This window comes from Procambarus clarkii, chromosome 40, assembly GCF_040958095.1.
Source record: "Procambarus clarkii isolate CNS0578487 chromosome 40, FALCON_Pclarkii_2.0, whole genome shotgun sequence".
NCBI lineage: Eukaryota > Metazoa > Arthropoda > Malacostraca > Decapoda > Cambaridae > Procambarus > Procambarus clarkii.
The window spans coordinates 33,583,506-33,604,997 of record NC_091189.1 but is presented as its reverse complement, the minus strand read 5'-3'; the positions used below and the strand labels follow the sequence as shown (position 1 = coordinate 33,604,997).

Here is a 21,492-nt window from a genome sequence, read left to right as displayed (position 1 = left end):
CGGCTAGCCATGGGGGTCAGTTTCCTGGTGGAGAGGGTTTGTCCAGAATTGGATTTGTTAGTTTTTTGGCTCGATAGTTACCTGCCTTTTGATGTCACGATACAAAGACTACAGAGTTGTCGAATAAATGATCTCATTTTGGAAGCAGCGCTACCTTTTGCTGTGATTGGTTGTCTTCAACATGGTTCGTCCATCTCTTCGTCAGTCAGGTCGGAGTGATAATGAGGCTCCGCTTGATTGAAACTTTTGAAAGAGCCTGTATTCTGTGTTTTATTTTGTCAACCAGTTACAGTTTGTCAGTTAAACTCTTTGCATAGTTTTTGTCCCCATTTCTTGGTTTTAGATCTATCGCTGACTTATGAGTCAAATTTTAACCATTTCTCCTTCCTAAGTATATTTACATCCATCTACATTATTTATGTATTAACTTACCTATATATTCCGAGTGTAAGGCGCTATGTAGTTCCGATGGTAGTTCAATACATTGACTCCTTATGTCATGTAATAGTAAATTAAGTCCAATGATACCCAACTTAACCCAGCTTATGCTACTGTTGAATGTTTCCCTGCACACTTGGGAGATGCAGCTTGGCTTCATAAATGTGTTTTTAAGCGGCAGAGAATCTTCTAGTTTCTGTCATGTTCAGTGGTGCTCGAAACTGTCATTCCCAGTTGTGTGATCGAGGCACTCGTGTGGATATTCTCAAACACTATCTTAAATCAAATTTTGTTGGAATGCTTTATTGCATGAATATTATTAAAATAAATTAGTAAGATTCAGTGGTACAAATGCGACGCATATGCCACGGAAACATTGTATGTTAAAACTGCAAAAGTCTTGAATCGCTGAGGGAAGCAGTCAAGAGCGCCATCCATGTAGCCTATCGCTGTTCATACACTGCCTTGCTTCCATGCCGACAATAGTTTTACCCAGGATATAACCAGTTTACCCAGTGCAGAAGTCTGTCTTAGACTCGTGTCACCCTGGCCGACCATCCCACCATCTTATTACACTCGACCCATTGACCGCAGCCTTAACAAATTATTTGGAGAAATCCTTTTGGCCAAAGAAAGCTAAAGCTAGTTTCTGTGTGGAGGATGTTGAGTGGGGGTGGTGGCAGTGTGGGTGACAAGAGGCTTTAGGGACGTCTGTTTGTAGTAGTTAGTGAACACAAGTTCTTAGGCTTCAAGATAATTAGAGAGGAGTTGTTGCATTCGCGCGTGATATGGTCACTGCCACAATCGTTACCTTAATTAAAGTAACAGTTTTTATTTAATTTAAAAAATACTTGTCAGACATCGTGTTTGGAATGGCTCCCATATGTGTTGTACCCTTTTCTTCTCTTATCTTCCCTCTTCCCCCTTTCCGTCCCTTTCCGTTTGTTCATTGTTTTATCAGTTTCCGTACTCAATGCTGACACTTGTTTCTATTCTTGTTCGTTAGGTAAAGTTACCTTCAGGAACAGAGTTGAAGAAAACATCTGTATATTGTATAGACACAAGAAATGCATTGTCGAGTACACATTATATTATTGATAATATAAATTCCTTTAAAATTGTAGAAGTGTCTGGTGAATCATTTGATTTGCTTTCAAACTCATTTTTTATATATTTATTTTTCCCCTTATTTTGCAGTACCTGTTCAATTTATTTTAAGTTTCTGTATGGCAAGTCTTGTTCTCTCTTTTTTTACACTTAATCTTTCTGAATTTGTCCCTGCAGACTTGTCAAAGAGGAGACTTGCCTTTGCAGGGAAAGTGATTTTTCAGTTTTACCAAAAGTGTTTCAAAGTACTGTAATAATGGTTTTCCTTTGCTCCCTTTTATTTTTTTATGTTTTAATGTTACCAGAAATTAAGCTTGTACTTCCATTGGCTAATGGTAACTCATATGTTGCTCAAAGTTATAAGGATGCAAAACCAAAACATTTGTAACAAATATAAAGATGCTGTGCATGTCCCAACTGATCCCAAACATGTCCCGATATGTATTAGCCGGTGACCATGCGGGGGGGAGGGGATGGGGCGGGACATGTTTGCTTAACATGAACAATGTAGTGAGTTGGTGTATGGAAGGTGGTGGTTTAGGTGTGTGTTTGTGCCTTAAGTGCCAAATGTTGTCGTAAAGAGGTTCTTCACTGCTACTTTGGCATGGTGTTGTTGTTGTCTAGGAAGAGTCTTGTAAGCATTAATCTAGAACACCAAATTTGACTTAGGAACAAAGTGAACATGTGCCGAAATCACGGTAGCTTGATATATATATGTATATATATATGTATATATATATGCATATATATATGCATATATATGTGTATATATATATGTGTATATATATATGTGTATATATATATGTATATATATATGTGTATATATATGTGTATATATATATGTGTGTATATATATGTGTGTATATATATATGTGTATATATATATATGTGTATATATATATGTGTATATATATGTGTGTATATATATGTGTGTATATATATGTGTGTATATATATGTGTGTATATATATGTGTGTATATATATGTGTGTATATATATGTGTGTATATATATGTGTATATATATATGTGTATATATATATGTATATATCGATGAGAATATTTTGGAGCAATGTGGTGTGGATTAAACTGTTGTCTTGCCTCGTCAGACATCACCCAAGACGAGCTTAAAAGCCTCATAACCAAAAGTCTCATAAACTCTTGGTGTTCAGAAGTCACGAAGTCTTAAGTTCGCGCCTGCGATGGTGCTCCAAAATGTTCTCACTGAACATATTTAATGTTCATTTTCTTTAATGTTCATTGTGTTTTAAGTTGGTTGTTTCTTTGTACAAGCTTGGCAATGTAACTTGTAACATTCATACAATAATAGTATTGTAAATGTATGCATTTCTAGTGTCGATATTCACTTGAATTTGTATTAATTTACACATTTTTTTTATACATTTAGGCTAGTCAAGAGTACAAGTGAGTAACAATTTGAACATTTGAATCATCTGATAGGTCAATACTTTCGGCAAGACAGTTTCGAAAATTAATGTGTATATCCATTATTTTTCGTTAACCGATTCCGTGTCTGTTGAAAATACTGTTCTGAATTTCCTAATAGTATTATTTTTATTTTTGTTTTTCAAGTGTCTTCCAAAGTTTAGACTGAAAATGGAGAAACTGGCAATATTACGTTGTGAGAATTGGCCGAATTTCTCTTTCACGAAGTTCAAAAAGGAACTTCAAATGCTGATCTCATTGAAGATTGTAGAATTCGTAGTAATATATGTATATTGTAAATAAGAGTATTGTCCAAATTAAGTGAAAATTATTGTAAATAAATGATGAGGAAACAAAGAATAAAATACATCAATATTAAAGAGTTTGGATTGTCCCTGCGCTGTGATTTTTTGCAGAAAGAGTTGTACGTTTAATGTTACTTAATTAAAAGGCAGAGAAAATAGCCATGTAATAAAATCTGTATTGTTAAATTTTCAATTCATTGTGCTTGCATTTCAGCACGTCTGTTAAAATGATCATAGCTGTTGAAAGTGGCTAATGTTAATAATTTTTGCTATGCCACATACGGATTAAAATTGGAAGTAGGCTGTGCGTTTATAACTTAAAATTCAGTGTAAACCTTTAACAACAACTAAAGGAACTGTATAGAATTGAATTATGCATTGTAAATGTAACTAGCTTACATTTTTAATTCAATTAGCGTTAACACTGACGGGAGTTAATTCCATACAGTTTAATTAGGTTTTAAGTAGGCCTGGTTAGGGACCGGGCCGCGGGGACGCTGATCCTCGGAACCAGTGCAAGGTTACACCGTGTATATAGTAATTCTAAAATGTGCAAAGTTTACAATTTTAATTATTTTCCTTCACAGTAGCCAAATGAGTTAAAAAACTAATTTGCTTCATAAAAGTATATTTTGTTACTTTTGAATGAGGAATTTTGTCCTAAAAAAATCATGGATTTGACATTACTAATACATTTCAAAACCCAATTTGGAAGTAATTGGTGGCCAAGGTTAATTGTCTTCACTAACAAGAAAAGTTAATGAATTTTTCTAAAGTAAATTAAGTTAAACACCTCTGTGGGCTTTTCCACTTTTCAAAGGCAAATCTGGACAGAAGACGAAATAAAGAACGAATCAACATTTATTAAACATTACTGAAGCATGTTTTGTTCCCCCCCCCCCCCCCCCGGGTTTAGCATTCATTTAAGATCTTGCCAATAATATGGGCTTAATTGATGCAGAAAACACAAATGGAATTTGCTATAAAGAAATCTTTAAATTATATGAATATGTATTGTACAACTGGGTTCAAATGTGTGTATTAAACCTTTTGAGTTATTGTAGTAAATTAATTATATTACCAATTTGTTTTTTGTTCTTGGGTGGTCAATGTTTAATTATGTCGGAAGGAAGCCGGTCGGCCGAGCGGACAGCACGCTGGACTTGTGATCCTGTGGTCCTGGGTTCGATCCCAGGCGCCGGCGAGAAACAATGGGCAGAGTTTCTTTCACCCTATGCCCCTGTTACCTAGCAGTAAAATAGGTACCTGGGTGTTAGTCAGCTGTCACGGGCTGCTTCCTGGGGGTGGAGGCCTGGTCGAGGACCGGGCCGCGGGGACACTAAAAAGCCCCGAAATCATCTCAAGATAACCTCAAGATGTCTTCACAAGTATAAACAATTAATATGATTTTCCCCCAATCTCTGCTCTGACCTTTGATCTCAGATAGCTAAGGGAAGACATCTTGAAGGTGCGTGAAGGCTGCTGAGTTATGAAACATGTCACAGCTCTAGATAAGGAATCACCAGTTATCTTAAGGTCGTCTTCTATAAGATATCTTATACATATCTTATAGATATCTTATAGGCACAGGCTGGAACAAAGTTTGGGGGGAAATTATGCCTTAGTGGCATCAGCAAGTTCAAAGTCCCGATTAATAAGAAACAATTTAAACTATAGAAAATTGTCGCGAAGAATGAAAACTGAACAAGGGTTAAATATGATAAAACCAGGTATAGGGTTTGTGGCCAGTACTAGACTGCCACGTGCGGTACCTGGGCATAAGCAGGTACTGCATGGCCCAGTGCTCTACCTCCCCAAATACCAACCAAAAAAAAAAGTTTGGTCTGTCACTAGTAAAACTTTGGATTATTATAACTTGTAAATAATCAACATGAGGACTTGGTGCTTTTTTACATGTCAGTAATTTAACAAATATAAGGAATTACAAGACTAGATGGTACTAACCCCTCGATTTAACTTGAAATATAATTGTTTAAGAAAACTTCTCTGACATAACCCAGTATGTCTAGTGCAGAATACATCAAGGTAAGATAATCAAATATATCTTGATGCTAAAGCATCTGAAGTAATGTATCGTTAATGCATGAAAGGATATTCGAGCATGGTTCCTATATAATCTATCCATTGCAAGCCTTCCCTGACCATCTTAAATAAAAAACACGACGTTGAATGAGTCTATTTGACTACGTTATCGCCAGGCCGGGCTCGGGGAGTAGACTTCTCGAAATCCTCTTCAAGTATGCTCCAGGTAACCGGCTCCATTACCTACTCTAAAAGTCTATAGTCCACCCAGCAAAATTAGGGTGTAAAAAATCTGTAATTCAAAGAAAAATCTTAATCACAAGATGTAGTGTTTAACAAAGTTTTGGATGTGAGGCGTTTTATTTCCTAGGTCACACGTAAAAAATTAAATATTATAGATACGTAATTTTATATAAATAAGCATATTGTATATAAAAATTTATATTTCAAAGCAGACAGAATTCAAGTTATCAATATTGTATTCAAATATTAATTACCTTACTGGCCCACTCTTGTTACCATAATAGTATGTACAATTATATATAAATGTTCATGATATAATCTACTTGGATAAAATGATAGTTTGGGCTAACCATAGCCCGTGCTACTTGGAACTTTTGTTCCGAGTAGCTGAATCCTCACCATCATTCATTTTATAAAGGAATATTGGTTCGGTGTTGGACACAATGGCTATCAACAACTGGAGAGTTTCTAAGGCTATTTTTAAACGGTTCTTGAACCAATTATGTGCCTCTGTAACCCTTTCCACCACCGACCACGGGATGGGTATGTGGTCCACCACCGCCCGCAGGATGGGTATGGGGGCCACCACCCCCCACGGGATAGGTATGGGGTCCACCACCCCCCACGGGATAGGTATGGGGTCCACCACCGCCCGCGGGATGGGTATGGGGTCCACCACCGCCCGCGGGATGGGTATGGGGTCCACCACCGCCCGCGGGATGGGTAGGGGGTCCACCACCGCCCGCGGGATGGGTATGGGGTCCACCACCGCCCGCGGGATGGGTATGGGGTCCACCACCGCCCGCGGGATGGGTATGGGGTCCACCACCGCCCGCCGGATGGGTATGGGGTCCACCACCGCCCGCGAGATGGGTATGGGGTCCACCACCGCCCGCGGGATGAGTATGGGGTCCACCACCGCCCGCGGGATGAGTGGTGGTGGAAACAAAAATGTTTCTAATCCTATCTAAACCAGCAAGTACAGTTTAGTCCTGAACATAGTCCAGGACTGAAGGAAACTATTCACCGCAAACGAGTGCTAACTCCTAATATATTTATGCCTTGTATAAATATAATGTGTCTTACCTATTATCTATGCTGCAATGTTGGTTTGTAATAAATTACTTTAACAAAACCACAGGGTCAATATTTAGTGGTTACATTGTAGTATAGTATTTATATAATTTTTATATTATATGTCTGGTACTGTATATAAAAAAAAATAATATTTACTTTCGATGCAAGCTGAGAAATACTTAAATATATAAAGAATTTTAGCAAATCATACAACTTTCTAACAGTCCTTAAAATCTAGAGTCATGAAATACTTGTTGCTTTTATTTTGCAGAATTAGTGTTAAATGTAATAACACCACAATTTTAGTATTTATATTTATAATCGCATAAATTTGAAAATCTCGGTATGTGGTTTGACCTTTCAAGCATGGTCAGAGGGCTGAGGGACACGTAGTTGTATCATATGAGGAATGGTCTAACTGCGGTGGAATTGCAAGTGGTGGCACTGTTAATATGTCAGGTATATGTGGTGTGGTGGGTAGGTATGTGTGGTGTGGTGGGTAGGTATATGTGGTGTGTGTGTGGTGTGGTGGGTAGGTATGTGTGGTGTGGTGGGTGTGAAATATTTGATTCATCAAGTAATGATATTACTGCACTGTGAATTAATTTATTTTGTTTATTTTGACGGTTTGGGTTCCATGTGAATCCAAATAACTTTGTGTGGTTTTGAAAAACGTGGTTGGCTTGGTATTGGGCTTAAGACTTATAAACCTCTGGAGAATTATTAAGACCACTATAATAGTTTACTGACCAACCAACAAGTATACTTTAGTTCTCAACATGATGCAAGATTAAAGTAAACTCTTAGTTTACGTTCACCGAGAATCTATACAGAGTTCGGTTATATCATTCAAGAAAACGCACTGAAAACTTTAGTCCTCAGAAATGGGGGCAGATCACATGCCCCAACACGCTTTATCACGTTGCTTTATAGTCAACTTGCTTTATCACACCAAAATTTGGTGAAATTTCACCAAATTTCATTTCACCAAAATGAAATTTTGAGCTAGGAAAAATATTAATTTTGTATTTATGGTAAAAAAACGAGTTAGAAGATTTGTTTTGTGATGTACACTGAATAATACTGGTGCCATAATATTTTTATTTTTTTCTATATAAACTTAATTTGGAACTAATATGAAATGAAAAGTATCTGATTGTTCTAACATTGTTAATTTGACAGGCCAGACCTCAAGCTGAACGATCAACCTACTACAAGTTCACATCTGTTGCAATAATTGAACAAAATCATTACAGAAGAAAGTGTGAACAAAATGAAAGAGGTTCACATCTCCCTACGTTGTCAGCAGCCAGATTTGATCGTCGTTTTCCTTTAAAGAAGTTTAAAGATTTAAAGAAGTTAAATTGCAACTTATTGAATTGTAGACATGGTCAGTTTAATTTGCATGATTTGCAACACTTAGCTAATCACTCAAACTTAACACTAAAATTTCGGTAAAACTAAGCTAAAATAAATATTTGTAGTCTTTTAATTATGTGCAGGATATTATTAATACTTTTTTGGTAAGAAGTTATACTAAGATGTTCAAAGTTGTTAGGCAAAAGGTCAAACTACCAGGCTCAGGCTTAGTAGTACAGTTTTGCAAATAAGTCAAATGATAGAAATAATACTTCTAATTGTAACAAAAATGTAAGTTATAAACATTATAACAAAAACAGTAATGGCACTGATGATAGGAGGGCCTATAATTCAGTATTATTATTATTACGATTGAAATATGATGCTAGTTGGGACAAGATATATAATAGGCTAGTTTGTATTTCGGGTGTGTGGTGTTGGCCCCAGGTGTTGGTCTGGTGTGGTGTTGGTCCCAGGTGTTGGCCTGGTGTGGTGTTGGTCCCAGGTGTTGGTCTGGTGTGGTGTTGGTCCCAGGTGTTGGCCTGGTGTGGTGTTGGTCCCAGGTGTTGGTCTGGTGTGGTGTTGGTCCCAGGTGTTGGTCTGGTGTGGTGTTGGTCCCAGGTGTTGGTCTGGTGTGGTGTTGGTCCCAGGTGTTGGTCTGGTGTGGTGCTGGTCCCAGGTGTTGGTCTGGTGTGGTGTTGGTCCCAGGTGTTGGTCTGGTGTGGTGTTGGTCCCAGGTGTTGGTCTGGTGTGGTGTTGGTCCCAGGTGTTGGTCTGGTATGGTGTTGGTCCCAGGTGTTGGTCTGGTGTGGTGTTGGTCCCAGGTGTTGGTCTGGTGTGGTGTTGGTCCCAGGTGTTGGTCCCAGGTGTTGGTCTGGTGTGGTGTTGGTCCCAGGTGTTGGTCCCAGGTGTTGGTCTGGTGTGGTGTTGGTCCCAGGTGTTGGTCTGGTGTGGTGTTGGTCCCAGGTGTTGGTCTGGTGTGGTGCTGGTCCCAGGTGTTGGTCTGCTGTGGTGTTGGTCCCAGGTGTTGGTCTGGTATGGTGTTGGTCCCAGGTGTTGGCCTGGTATGGTGTTGGTCCCAGGGGTTGGTCTGGTGTGGTGTTGGTCCCAGGTGTTGGTCTGCTGTGGTGTTGGTCCCAGGTGTTGGTCTGGTATGGTGTTGGTCCCAGGTGTTGGCCTGGTATGGTGTTGGTCCCAGGGGTTGGTCTGGTGTGGTGTTGGTCCCAGGTGTTGGTCTGGTGTGGTGCTGGTCCCAGGTGTTGGTCTGGTGTGGTGTTGGTCCCAGGTGTTGGTCTGGTGTGGTGTTGGTCCCAGGTGTTGGTCTGGTGTGGTGTTGGTCCCAGGTGTTGGTCTGGTGTGGTGTTGGTCCCAGGTGTTGGTCTGGTGTGGTGTTGGTCCCAGGTGTTGGTCTGGTGTGGTGTTGGTCCCAGGTGTTGGTCTGGTGTGGTGCTGGTCCCAGGTGTTGGTCTGGTGTGGTGTTGGTCCCAGGTGTTGGTCTGGTGTGGTGTTGGTCCCAGGTGTTGGTCTGGTGTGGTGTTGGTCCCAGGTGTTGGTCTGGTGTGGTGTTGGTCCCAGGTGTTGGTCTGGTGTGGTGTTGGTCCCAGGTGTTGGTCTGGTGTGGTGCTGGTCCCAGGTGTTGGTCTGGTGTGGTGCTGGTCCCAGGTGTTGGTCTGGTGTGGTGCTGGTCCCTGGTGTTGGTCTGGTGTGGTGCTGGTCCCAGGTGTTGGTCTGGTGTGGTGTTGGTCTGGTGTGGTGCTGGTCCCAGGTGTTGGTCTGGTGTGGTGCTGGTCCCAGGTGTTGGTCTGGTGTGGTGTTGGTCCCAGGTGTTGGTCTGGTGTGGTGTTGGTCCCAGGTGTTGGTCTGGTCTGGTGTTGGTCTGGTGTGGTGTTGGTCCCAGGTGTTGGTCTGGTGTGGTGTTGGTCCCAGGTGTTGGTCTGGTGTGGTGTTGGTCTGGTCTGGTGTTGGTCTGGTGTGGTGTTATTAAGCTTAGCACCCTCTGGAGGGGTACTAAACAACGCAGCCTCTCGAGCAGTACATCACATTTTAACATATAAATCCTCCTAAGGACAAAAAGTTACGTACTAAAAATCACAGCGGCTCGCAAAATTAATGTAATAGTTCGTTTTGTATTCGTGGGGCCTCTGGTAGGTTAGGTTCGGGCAGTTTAGTGACGGCGGGAACGCTCAAAAGGACACTGGTTAGGGCCTACTATCCTCTGAAGGATTACGAAGGCCTATATATATATAATATAGAAGTATATATAACATATATGTATATAGGAGTAGGGATGAGTAATTATAAAACTAACATTAAGGCACTTGATTAAACTGAACCGCTGAAAGTAATTATATAAATGACTTTTGTGTAAAGGCCGGCATCTTCATTACTCGTTTTCTACCTACAATGAAAACGTTAAGCAGCGTGAAACAAGTGGGACAAAATTATATATATATATATTTATGATTGGCGGCGGCAAGTTGTTCATGGTTCTCCAGGCTGCTAACAGATGGCAGGTCTCGCCCGACCCCCGCCTGAATTATGTCTCGCCGGAGCTCGCTGAAACAATTTTGACTCTTTATATGCCATTTTTCGTAATTATTTCGTAATTCACGTTTGGATTTTTATATATAAGTCTGGGAAATTTTTACTTTCATGTTAGGCTTATGGCCTACCAACCGCTGGAGGGATATAAAGATCTCGCAGCCTCTGAAGGATTATTAAGACTTAATGGCCTAATGCAATGGCTTAATGATCAGTCAGCAAGTGTACTTTTGTCCTGAACACAGTCCAGGATTAAAGTGAAAACTCAGTGTATTTACCCCGAGAAGCAGGATACTACACCCTCAGTATCCACATACTGTATTATCCAACCTAGAACATAGATTTCAGGATGTTTTAGTCATTCGTTATCTTGGGTCGGTATATCATGCAAAGGATTTATCGATCTGACGGAATAAGTCTAATATTGGTGTAGTTTGGAAGATATATAATTTACTGGTCTTCAAGGAAAATATTGCATTAGAGCAGCGTTTCTTAACATTTCCTCCTTGTAGAAAATCCTTAAAATACTGTTCATGTCTCAAGGAACCCCTACATAAATTTTTATATATGTATATTTATTAATATATAAAATAAATTTAGTAAAAAAGTCAACTATATCTGTCAACACAATTTTTTTTTTATAAATGATGAAAAAGCATAAGATAAATCATAGCAATGTGAACAAATTTATGGGGCAAGACAATGCTAGTTTTTAAACCAATTTAAATAATGAAATTAGATTTTTAATGTGAAATCTGTACATGTCCTTTGATACACAAACACGTAATAGCTGCTTGAAGTAAAGACAGGGATTTAATTTTCAACTGAAAAAAGTGATGATTTCTGTCTTGACTCTTTATAATGGTTAAGTGAGAGGAAGATTGGTAGCACATGTAAGTTGAAAACTGCATCAACAAATCTATTGCTTTCCTATGAACGGCAGGATAATCGTCCTTCACAGAAATTCAGATCTTATCTAGGGGATAAAATTACGAACATGAAATTATACAAAAAAGTACATTTGTATATGATTAAGATTAGTCTATTTTAACAGTATCTTGCGCCACTCCGGTTCCAAAAAGCTAGTCTATGCTCTAGGCTAACGTCTCTTATGCGTATATAGATCTTCAACTATAATAGATATTATCCCTATGGTCATCACATATATTTACTAAACAACCGCCCCTATATACTTAAATCCTGAACAAGCTACAAGAATAAAGTAATTTCAGCGCAAGTACACAGAAATAAAAAGTACAGCTTTAGTGACATATATTTACTAAATATATAAAAAAAGTGCTTCAAATAAATATATATTTTAAAATACTGCAGACCAAGAAATTTTATAGAAATATATACTATGATAAATTTGCTGTTATTTCATTAATAGCTTCATTCCATAATGTCAAATGATAAGCTCATTACAGTTTCCGGCAAGCTGTATAATTATTTACATATTAGTATTAAGAGTGCAATGTCCATTAATTAACGCGGTCGCGCACACACACTTAACTGTCAATGTAGATGCGTACATATGTAACTGTTTATGTGTATTTACTATTTGCGCCTGCAGGAGCCAAGTATTAGCTCTTGGACTCCGCCTGTCTAGAGTCAGACAGGCGGGGTCGAACCTGCAGACACAGTAAATACAAACATATGTGTTGATAGGTTCATTGAGAGTTGTTAATTCCCCCTTTACAAGACTTATTTATAATATTATATATTTATAAATACAAAATATAAATACTATATAGGGTTATGCATTTATAATGGTTTAAACTTTTATAATGTTATTCTCAAAGTCTATACATTATGTATACATCATACAACATACAGAAATGCACGGCATGAAATAACTTTCATTAGATACATCATCAAAACACAATCAGGCAATACATCTACGATACAATAGTTGGGCCATACAATGGGCTCGAACTCACATCCGTGGACTTCCCAAGCACACGCGGTCACTACTGACCGAACCACAAGTCCATTGAGCATATTATGGTCCACGGGGGGTGGAGCATGTACCCGTGGAGCCCAAGGATGCAGGTTCGCATCCCGTATTACAACTTTAATGTCTGTTCTTATATAAATACAATACGTGGCTTTAATAAGAAACCTTACGTAATGTAAATTAGAAACTCTCTTAATGATGCCCTTCTTAAATAAAACTATGGTTAACTATGCTAGAAAACTCATGTTGTACAGATTTTATATAATTATATATAAATATAGAATATACAAGTAGAAAATATATACAAGCTGCAAATATTTTTAGGAGTAAACTAATTTTTAAAATTAAAGAAATATTTGAAAAATGAAAAATCTCTTTGTCTGTTGAAAAAATGCCTCTTAATTGCAAGTACAGTATGTAGTTTTTTGTATATATATATATATATATATATATATATATATATATATATATATATATATATATAAGTTTGTGAGGGTACCACCTCTGGTGCCAATGTGGGAACCCATAGTCTCTGAGAAGAAAATAAAAAGTATTCAGAGGAGACCTTGTGGTTTCTCACTGAACACTAATATTATCTTCTTCTACCACCCCCATTCTTTTGTATGTATACATATATATTTGTTTTATTTGAACTTTGTTACAAAAAAGGAGTTACATATACGTTACAAAGATAATTATCATAAGTTGTCGAGTTCCTCCAGCTCCTCAGATGGCGGGCAGGAACCCTGAATGCAGTGCACATTTCCCCTCTGTATCGCCACGCTGAGGCGCTGGAAAAGAAAGCTGGCAGCTCTAGGGTCCCTTGTTGTTTCAATGAGCTTAGAACCCAGTTCCTTCAAAAAACTGGTAGCACTTTTACCCCAGGCGCCGAGTGTCTCAGAAGCAATGGGGACAAAATTATAGTGATGATCCAGTTCTCTGTACTTACTTGATTTGGCTGCTTCCCTGTGGGTGGCAGCGCCACCTGGTTGTGCAACACTGAGGTTAATGCAGGTGTTAGCCAGGGTTGATACGCACGTGTAGTCCCATACCAACTGCTTGCCATTCTTCCAGGGGTTCATTGTGATGCCATCCAGGCGACCAATAAGAGCATCAGAGTTACGGGGCGTTAGGTAACGGGGCTCTCTTTCAGCTGGGCATCCAGCTGTGGTGAGGCTCCTCTTGATGATGTCGTTAACTTCACTGTGCCTCGAGTGCCATCCCCCTGTGCTTTGGCAGAGTAGGCCATGGTGGCTGTACCTGTCAGCCACCACCTCGCTGCAAATACACCTATATCTGGTGTGGATTGGGGCAGCAAAGTGGAGGGCCACAGTAATTCAGAGGGCGTGTAGTGTGAGACGCGTGCCAGTTGCCGACATTAGGGTTGCTAATAGGAAATCCCCTGCATGTGGGGCTGCTACTGCTGTGAGGCGAGCAATGTCGTGTTGTGTTGTTGCAGCACCCAGGCACTCTGCAGCACCTTGCTCTACAATGGGGCCATCCCAGCTGGGTTGCTTGTGGGCTTTCGGGGATGGTGGTTGAGGTGATGGGCCTGCACGAGAGGCCCACTCTGTGGCACAGCGTGTAAAATTGGGATCATGTACACCTGCCAGCTGATGTAAGTGGGCAGATAGAATTTCCTTCACAATGTCGTCGGATGCCGATGAGGAGGACAGGAAGACTGGAACAGCAATTTGCCAATTTGCGTTGCTGTTCGAACTCCGAGGCCCCCAATATATATATATATATATATATATATATATATATATATATATATATATATATATATATATATATATATATATATATATATATATATATATATATATATATACATATATATATATATATATATATATATATATATATATATATATATATATATATATATATATATATATATATATGCCTATACTTGCATAAACCACAAGTGAAGATAAACAATCTTTGGACAACACCCACCAGTGGGACTCGAACCCAGAAAGCACAACTACCTTCCAGTAGCTGGCATAACTAGTATGCCAGCTACTGGAAGGTAGTTGTGCTTTCTGGGTTCGAGTCCCACTGGTGGGTGTTGTCCAAAGATTGTTTATCTTCACTTGTGGTTTATGCAAGTATAGGCTTATAAGCTGGACACGAGTTCTCTCACATTGACAGTGGCTTGACGAAAATTGCAGATTGACCCCTCACTCATCTGGTGCCTTCGGGAGGTAGAGATGTTTGAGATATATATATCTCGAACTATCTACTTCTTTTGTAAGGTCTGATGGCGTAGTGGGTTAAAGCATACTAGTTATGCCAGCTACTGGAAGGTAGTTGTGCTTTCTGGGTTCGAGTCCCACTGGTGGGTGTTGTCCAAAGATTGTATATATATATATATATATATATATATATATATATATATATATATATATATATGTTATTAAATATGACCGAAAAAGTAAGATTAATAATTCTAACACGAATTTTCTCTATCTTTCTTACGTTTCTTTTTACTGTTGAGGTAATTCAAAGATCAATTCTCCAAAATTCATTTTTATTTCTAGTCTCACGCGACACTTGAGCGCGTTTCGTAAAACTTATTACATTTTCAAAGACTTTAGTTTACAAACACACAACTGAAACTGAATAGAGCTTTGCACATCTTCGAGTTTATATCTACATTTGGGTGAGGTGGATGAGGTGAAAACGAACTTTCAACAATGGGTATTAAATGGGTATTAAATTCAAACACAAGACAGAACACGAAACAATAGGTATTGAATGGAAGTAATTGTAGAAAGCTTTGGTCCATATTTCTTGATGCTTCTATATTGGAGCGAAGTCTTGAAGTGTCAGTAAGTGTCAGTATTGAAGCGGAGTCACTTCAAGACTCCGCTCCAATATAGTAGCATCAAGAAATATGTACCAATAAGCTTTCTACAATTACTTTCATTCAATACCCATTGTTTCGTGTTCTGTCTTGTGTTTGAATTTAATACCCATTGTTGAAAGTTCGTTTTCACCTCATCCACCTCACCCAAATGTAGATATAAACTCGAAGATGTGCAAAGCTCTATTCAGTTTCAGTTGTGTATTTGTAAACTAAAATCTTTGAAAATGTAATAAGTTTTACGAAACGCGCTCAAGTGTCGCATCAGACTAGAAATAAAAATGAATTTTGGAGAATTGATCTTTGAATTACCAACAACAGTAAAAAGAAACGTAAGAAAGATAGAGAAAATTCGTGTTAGAATTATTAATCTTACTTTTTCGGTCATATTTAATAATATATGTCTACAGGAAAGACTGCTACCAAAATAAATAAATAAATATATATATATATATATATATATATATATATATATATATATATATGTATATATATATATATATATATATATATATATATATATATATATATATATATATATATATATATATAAAACTGAAAACTCACACCCCAGAAGTGACTCGAACCCATACTCCCAGGAGCAACGCAACTGGTATGTACAGGGACGCCTTAATCCGCTTGACCATCACTACCGGACATAAGGAAGTGATAGCCGAGGCTATTTGAACCACTTCCCCGCCGGCACTCGGATGGTAATCTTGGGCATAGCATTTTATCAAATCACCTCTTTCTTTGGGGCACACGTGAGGAACACAAATGCAAACAAGCCTGAATGGTCCCCAGGACTATATACAACTGAAAACTCACACCCCAGAAGTGACTCAAACCCATACTCCCAGGAGCAACGCAACTGGTATGTACAGGGACGCCTTAATCCGCTTGACCATCACGACCGGACATAAGGAAGTGATAGCCAAGGCTATTTGAACCACTTCCCCGCCGGCACTCGGATGGTAATCTTGGGCATAGCATTTTATCAAATCACCTCTTTCTTTGGGGCACACGTGAGGAACACAAATGCAAACAAGCCTGAATGGTCCCCAGGACTATATACAACTGAAAACTCACACCCCAGAAGTGACTCGAACCCATACTCCCAGGAGCAACGCAACTGGTATGTACAGGGATGCCTTAATCCGCTTGACCATCACGACCGGACATAAGGAAGTGATAGCCGAGGCTATTTGAACCACTTCCCCGCCGGCACTCGGATGGTAATCTTGGGCATAGCATTTTATCAAATCACCTCATTCTTTGGGGCACACGTGAGGAACACAAATGCAAACAAGCCTGAATGGTCCCCAGGACTATATACAACTGAAAACTCACACCCCAGAAGTGACTCGAACCCATACTCCCAGGAGCAACGCAACTGGTATGTACAGGGACGCCTTAATCCGCTTGACCATCACGACCGGACATAAGGAAGTGATAGCCGAGGCTATTTGAACCACTTCCCCGCCGGCACTCGGATTGTAATCTTGGGCAAAGCATTTTATCAAATCACCTCATTCTTTGGGGCACACGTGAGGAACACAAATGCAAACAAGCCTGAATGGTCCCCAGGACTATAAACAACTGAAAACTCACACCCCAGAAGTGACTCGAACCCATACTCCCAGGAGCAACGCAACTGGTAAGTACAGGGACGCCTTAATCCGCTTGACCATCACAACCGGACATAAGGAAGTGATAGCCGAGGCTATTTGAACCACTTCCCCGCCGGCACTCGGATGGTAATCTTGGGCATAGCATTTTATCAAATCACCTCATTCTTTGGGGCACACGTGAGGCAGTTTTCCTGAATTAATATATTTTCTCTATTTTTTTTTCTTATGATATGATAAAACTACCCATTTCATTATGTATGAGGTAAATTTTTTTTATTGGAGTTAAAATTAACGTAGATATATGACCGAACCTAACCAACCCAACCTAACCTAACCTAGCCTATCTTTATAGGTTAGGTTAGGTTAGGTAGGTTAGGTAGTCGAAAAACAATTAATTCATGAAAACTTGGCTTATTAGGCAAATCGAGCCTTGCATTGTAGGCTGAGAAGTGCGTTCTGGCTACTAGGTACGACATATATATATATATATATATATATATATATATATATATATATATATATATATATATATATATATATATATATATATATATATATATATATATATATATATATATATATGTCGTACCTAGTAGCCAGAACGCACTTTTATGCCTACTATGCAAGGCCCGATTTGCCTAATAAGCCAAGTTTTCCTGAATTATTGGTTTTTCGACAACCTAACCTACCTAACCTAACCTAACCTAACTTTTTCGGCTACCTCACCTAACCTAACCTCTAAAGATAGGTTAGGTTAGGTTAGGTAGGGTTGGTTAGGTTTGGTCATATATCTACGCTAATTTTAACTCCAATAAAAAAAATTGACCTCATACATAATGAAATGCGTAGCTTTATCATTTCATAAGAAAAAAAATAGAGAAAATATATTAATTCAGGAAAACTTGGCTTATTATGCAAATCTGGCCTTGCATAGTAGGCTGAGAAGTGCGTTCTGGCTATTAGGTACGACATATATATATATATATTAATATATATAATTTGGTGTATACTGGTTATAATTTAGACATATTTCATTGAATATTACTGAATATTCTGTGTTGATTATTTTCTTGTATTCAATAGTAGAAAAAACCAACTGTATATTGCCGTTATGTAGATGACATATTCATCATAGTAAAAGACTCAGACGAACTAATTGACCTAAAAAGACACCTAGAGAGAGAGTCAGTACTCCGATTTACACATGAAAATAGTGAAAATAACAGTCTGCCATTCTTGGATGTACTAATAACAAAAACAGGAACCTCTTTAAGCACCAACGTATATACCAAGCCCACCAACATTGGGTTATGCCTGAACGGTAGAAGTGAGTGCCCCCAAAGATACAAAGCCAGTGTTCTCAATGCTTATATTCGTCGAGCGCTTACCCACTGCTCTGAATGGAGCAACGTGAGTAGAGAGTTTGAAAGAGTAACTCAGGTATTGGTGAACAACGGATATAGCAACGCGGAAATAAACGCTGCTATAAGAAGACACTTGGACCGTTGGTATAATTCAGAACCTAGAACAGAAACCACAACACCCCCAATAAAATTATATTACAAATCAACCATGCACAGTGAACATATAAAAGAGGAAAGAATAATGAAAGAAATAATCCGTAAAGGAGTAAAAAGCACTACTCCTAACCAAAACATAAACCTGATAATATTCTACAAAACCAAGAAGACTTCCGAACTCCTTATCAAAAACAGCTCGAAGCCGACGGAGAACCCTCTACAGCAGTCAAGCGTTGTAAACATGTACACTTGCCCCCACGAAGGATGTAACCTTCAATGTAAGTACATAGGTATGACGTCGACCAAGCTGACGAGGCGTTTGACCTCGTCAGCTTGGTCGACATCATGATCTTCAATCATCTCCCCAAAAATCACATGAGACAAGCCCATGACATCACCCTAACAAGAGAAGTGGTGAATAAAAACACTTGTATAACAGACAAAACCCAAGATGTAAGAAGATTACAAATTCTTGAAGCAATTCATATATAGACCGAACAACCCACCATAAATACTCAAACAACGGAACTGTTCACTCTACCCACCATGAGAGTAAGAACAAGACCGGAACACGAATATGCCACCGTTGTTGTTGTTTAAGATTCAGCTCCTGGGAACAAAAAGTTGCCAGTAGCACGGGCTATGGTGAGCCCGTAGTGGCCTTACCTGGCACAGGAGCGGGGCTGTAACTGAGATGCCAAGGTTCAAGACACTGCTCAAAACGCCACGCCCACTCCGCTTCATTAAACTTTGTATGTGCTTCCTCCCCTTTCCCGCTTTATTCGTCCCCATTTACACCTTATTCTCCCCCCCTTTATGCCGTGTTCTTCACCTATTTGTAATATATATATATATATATATATATATATATATATATATATATACAGACACCTGCCCTAACAGACTCGGTACGAATTCAAGTCTGTTTTTCATGGTATGTATATCTGACTGATATTTTTGTATTGGATCATGTGTATACATTGGTGCATGTATTATCTGTATGAATTCTCAAGTACTTGTAATTCTTGTTGTCGGGGACAGGAAGCCTGCAGTTTACCTTACAGAGTACCCCACGCAGGTCAACTGCTGACCTATTCTTGGAGGCAACCCACAACCACAAATCTCCTGGTACCTATCATATTGCAAGATAAACAGAGGCATCAAGTCAACAGACCTGTGCCAAACCGTTTCTGTTCACCTCGGGAAATGAAGCCTGCTCCTTTAATTACGAGTCGAGAACATAGACCACAGTGCCACGAGGCCCTATTTACATACTCTCTCTCCTGGGAACTAAAGGGATTACAATAACTCCTCTCCCGGCCTTGAGAGGCATCTGGGAAGGCCACTGCCCCACCCCTCCCATCCCTTCCACCTCCCCATCACACCCCATCCCGCCGGTCCCACCCCCACACCCCACCACACCCCACCACACCCCACCACACGCCACACACACCCCACCACACGCCACCACACGCCACCACACCCCACCACACCCCACCACACGCCACCACACGCCACCACACCCCACCACACCCCACCACACCCCACCACACGCCACCACACCCCACCACACCCCACCACACGCCACCACACCCCACCACACCCCACCACACGCCACCACACGCCACCACACCCCACCACACCCCACCACACCCCACCACACCCCACCACACGCCACCACACCCCACCACACCCCACCACACGCCACCACACCCCACCACACCCCACCACACGCCACCACACGCCACCACACCCCACCACACCCCACCACACCCCACCACACCCCACCACACCCCACCACACCCCACCACACGCCAGGGTCAACTGAGGATATACAAATTAGCAAAGGCGGTCACGTGGAGAGGACGTTATCCAAGCTGCGTCAGCCACAAGGGTGTTGTGTCAGCCACAAGGGTGTTGTGTCAGCCACTAGGGTGTTGTGTCAGCCACAAGGGTGTTGTGTCAGCCACAAGGGTGTTGTGTCAGCCACAAGGGTGTTGTGTCAGCTACAAGGGTGTTGTGTCAGCCACAAGGGTGTTGTGTCAGCCACAAGGGTGTTGTGTCAGCCACAAGGGTGTTGTGTCAGTCACAAGGGTGTTGTGTCAGCCACAAGGGTGTTGTGTCAGCCACAAGGGTGTTGTGTCAGCCACAAGGGTGTTGTGTCAGCCACAAGGGTGTTGTGTCAGCTACAAGGGTGTTGTGTCAGCCACAAGGGTGTTGTGTCAGCCACAAGGGTGTTGTGTCAGCCACAAGGGTGTTGTGTCAGCCACAAGGGTGTTGTGTCAGCCACAAGGGTGTTGTGTCAGCCACAAGGGTGTTGTGTCAGCCACAAGGGTGTTGTGTCAGCCACAAGGGTGTTGTGTCAGCCACAAGGGTGTTGTGTCAGCCACAAGGGTGTTGTGTCAGCCACTAGGGTGTTGTGTCAGCCACAAGGGTGTTGTGTCAGCCACAAGGGTGTTGTGTCAGCCACAAGGGTGTTGTGTCAGCCACTAGGGTGTTGTGTCAGCCACAAGGGTGTTGTGTCAGCCACAAGGGTGTTGTGTCAGCCACAAGGGTGTTGTGTCAGCCACTAGGGTGTTGTGTCAGCCACAAGGGTGTTGTGTCAGCCACAAGGGTGTTGTGTCAGCCACAAGGGTGTTGTGTCAGCCACTAGGGTGTTGTGTCAGCCACAAGGGTGTTGTGTCAGCCACAAGGGTGTTGTGTCAGCCACAAGGGTGTTGTGTCAGCCACTAGGGTGTTGTGTCAGCCACAAGGGTGTTGTGTCAGCCACAAGGGTGTTGTGTCAGCCACAAGGGTGTTGTGTCAGCCACTAGGGTGTTGTGTCAGCCACAAGGGTGTTGTGTCAGCCACAAGGGTGTTGTGTCAGCCACTAGGGTGTTGTGTCAGCTACAAGGGTGCTGTGTCAGAGACAAGGGTGTTCAGTCAGCTACAAGAGTGTTCAGTCAGCTACAAGGGA

The 21,492-nt window shown here is 40.6% G+C and overlaps 1 protein-coding gene across 1 annotated transcript in view; it reads left to right on the top strand.

The window, feature by feature from the left end:
* The window catches only part of LOC138372965 (salivary glue protein Sgs-3-like), a 33,049-nt gene extending 29,681 nt beyond the window's left edge, over nt 1-3,368 (top strand). The window contains exon 2 of the mRNA XM_069338947.1: nt 1-3,368. This exon is cut by the window's left edge and continues 2,691 nt beyond it. The gene's annotated coding sequence lies outside the window, so the exon portion shown is untranslated.
* The last annotated feature ends 18,124 nt before the right edge of the window (nt 3,369-21,492 follow it).